The following is a 3,058-nucleotide window of genomic DNA, read 5'->3' as shown; positions in this document are numbered from 1 at the left end:
CCGAAGGCGAAATTTGTTTTTACAGCTGAACCATATTTCTCACTTCCACCCTTGACGCAGCTGTAAAAGAAGCCTTCCCTTGCTCTGTAAAGATATATTTGTTTCATATTAAACATGTAACGGCCGAGTTAAAATAATACGACCATGTGTTATAATTTTTAAGGAGAGTAATTAAGCTGACTTTAAACATGTTATGGTACTTTTTGAATGGCAGCTGTAAGCCATTTCAATATAACAGTAATACCCATAATCAAGATAATCTGTCTCCAGTATCTGCTAATATACTGTATGCATAGATCCAATGAGCTGCTTTCATATCAGCATTGTGTTTCACTGCAACCATCTCCCTGGAGAAAGAACTCTGCCAATAACAGTTAAAAGAAAGAATACAAAAGTAACTGGTTTTATTACAGCTCATCATTCATGCGATTTCTGGCAGCGTTTGTGATTACAGATCGAGTGATTGACTAACTAGACGTTCTCCAGATGAGTTATGGAAGCACCTCCTGGCCCAGCAGATTATCTGCATTTGCAATAACTCTTCCCCACTAATGCTAAATCAAAGCGCGCACTGCAGACCGAAGAGTTAACTGGAACTCCGCGCTTGTTACAAATCTGTAGAAAACGGAACCGGCAACGTGGCAGGCGGAATTAATCAATAACCGCTAGATTGCGCCGATTGATGCTGGGGATTGAGCCAAGTCCAGGCAAGTTTGTGGGGACCCTTGGTCCCACACATGGCTTCTCTTGTTGAGTGGCAAAGCACAGCTGGAGCTGCTTGAGGAAGGGAACTTGTGCCTTCCAAACTTAGAGCGTAGGAAAGGTAACAAACGAGAAGAGGCCAATTCGCCCGTCTGGCCTGATGGGCCGTCAGTAGTTCATTGATCCCAGGATCTAGCTGTGTCCTGAAAGAAGCCGGGATATCTGCTCCAGCAGCACGGCTGAGGGTCTTGTTCCGCACTCCCACAATCCTTTGGGCAAAAAGGGGCTTCTTGTTCTTGGTTTTATAAGCATGCAGTTTCCACCTGTACCCTAGTGGAAAAAGTTCCTAAGGGAAAAAAAAACAAAGCTGGAAAATACCACATATAAAAAGCAAATACGTATGTACAGCAGATAAACATATACAGTGGAGAGGAGTAGTTCAGGTAGGTAGCTGCGTCAGCATGCAACTACCCACCTGAGCTTGTCCTTTGACCGCACTCAACAACCATCCACACCAGGCACTTTCCCCTGCAACAGAGCTCGCTGTATCACCTGCAAGTGCACGTCCACCACCACACTCATTCAAGGCCCCTCAGGACAATTCCGGATCACCCAGGCGACCTCTGGTACCTCCAGCAACCCCATTTACTGTATCTCCTTCAGGAAATGCCCATCCATCTACGCTGGGGAGACCAGTAGGAGACTAGGAGACCGCTTCAGAGAACATGTCATGTTCTCCAAGACCATAGTTTTCCATTTCACCTCTGATGGCCATGATCACACTGATCTCTGTCGCTTTTCTTAAAGAAGGGTCTCTCAACTCCCAAACCAGAAAGACAACAGAAACAAAAATTATCCTGAAACTGGGTTCACACTTTCCCCCTTCTCTAAACGACAGACTTGTTTTCATGTGATCCTCTCTGTTCACATACCTACACAACTGTACACCTTGTACTTGCTCAAACCCTACACAGCCTTTCTAGAGGTACTGTAGTTACTAATAATTTAGAAGAGGAACACAACCACTACAGCGAGCTTGTTAAAAAAAGGAATTCATTTGTTTCATTCAAGGAAATATGCAGCTTCAATGAGAAACCACCCTGTCGGCGGTAATTCTCTGCAAAGAGATGTCTTAAAGATCTCCTGAAAAACACATTGATCACCCAAAGGGTTGTGGAAGCTACAGCATGAGAGTACTGTAAATGTAAAAAAATAAAATAAAATAAAAAAGCTACTGAAACAAACTTTAAAAACAGACACATCTCACAAAGAGACAAGGACGGAGCGAAAAAGAGGAGAGCAAAACCAATGGTATTTTCAATAAATTGTGATGTTCTGCAACAGAAATAAAACAGCACCGCTATGACTATTTTTACTACCAGCGCCACCTGACTTTCAAAATGTCCACCTGGTCACGTGAATGTACAGTGTACAGCTTTTTTAAAACCCCGATTTCTCTTCGTGCACATTACAATCTCCCCGCCTGGCAGCAAATTCAATTCAAACACTTAAGCCAGTGTCGCCAAAGGTCGATGCTTTTTGGCTTGACCGCTGGGAAGACTGTGGCAGCTGGACGCCTCCTTGACAAAACAGGGTCGGCCGACCTGGAAATGTCCTTCCACGCTGGTCCAGAGGAGTAAACCTCTAGTCTGTGAGCGGTCAGAGGTGAAGGCTGCCGACTCATTCCGGCCACGCTCGCAGGACCGGGCTGCTACCCCACGCATCTGACGGCTGGACGGCTCGGGTCAGACAGGCTGCTGCGCCGAGGGCTCCGGGCTTTCTACTGGGTCACTACAGAAATGAAAAACAGGTTCACTTCGTCAGGGTGCCTACAAGAAAGCAAGCAAGCTTCAGAGTAAGGATATCTACTCTGCTCGTACGCGTGCAACGTGTCGAAGGTTACCATCTTGGCACGGCGGAACGGGATCGGAAAGAGATTTTTTTTGGTTTCCGTTTTGCAAGAGGAGCACGTTGACTCTTTACACCTGCGACAACTACGTTAAACTTTGTTTCTGCTCATGTACTGTATTCCTCTATTTTTAAAGCCTAGTAGTAGTCTCAATAAAGGTCGAATTCAGCACAGTGGCTTACCGTTTTCCATTCTTCTGATGACTTAATATGCAAATACACCTGTTTAAACAGCCAAGCTGAGGTTTTGCAAATGTCACAGACCTGGATGCAACCATAATGGTAATGATAATGTATAAAGAACATTTAGGGGCTATATGTTAAAATATAGGAACACCACATCTTCTGCAGGAAAAACAAAAGAGAAAAATCTGTCTTACAGTGTGTGCAGTTCTGAGGCACACTGCCCTCTTGTTGCTTGTAGCTTTCCTTATTGAGGACATATTTT

The 3,058-nt window shown here is 44.6% G+C and overlaps 1 long non-coding RNA gene across 2 annotated transcripts; it reads right to left on the bottom strand.

Moving 5' to 3' along the window:
• Positions 1-382: 382 nt before the first annotated feature.
• LOC107079032 (uncharacterized) lies at positions 383-2,726 on the bottom strand. Of its 2 annotated transcripts, XR_011189197.1 has the most exons (3): positions 2,583-2,726; positions 2,307-2,493; positions 383-1,048 (listed from the first exon to the last, which is right to left on the bottom strand). It is a non-coding gene; the product is annotated as an uncharacterized lncRNA (long non-coding RNA). The 2 variants fall into 2 exon arrangements; XR_011189196.1 differs by having other exon boundaries at positions 383-2,493.
• Positions 2,727-3,058: the final 332 nt, after the last annotated feature.

This window comes from Lepisosteus oculatus, chromosome 3 (genome assembly GCF_040954835.1).
Source record: "Lepisosteus oculatus isolate fLepOcu1 chromosome 3, fLepOcu1.hap2, whole genome shotgun sequence".
NCBI classification, from domain to species: domain Eukaryota; kingdom Metazoa; phylum Chordata; class Actinopteri; order Semionotiformes; family Lepisosteidae; genus Lepisosteus; species Lepisosteus oculatus.
The sequence above is the reverse complement of the archived record's forward strand: the minus strand, read 5'-3'. Positions and strand labels throughout refer to the sequence as shown.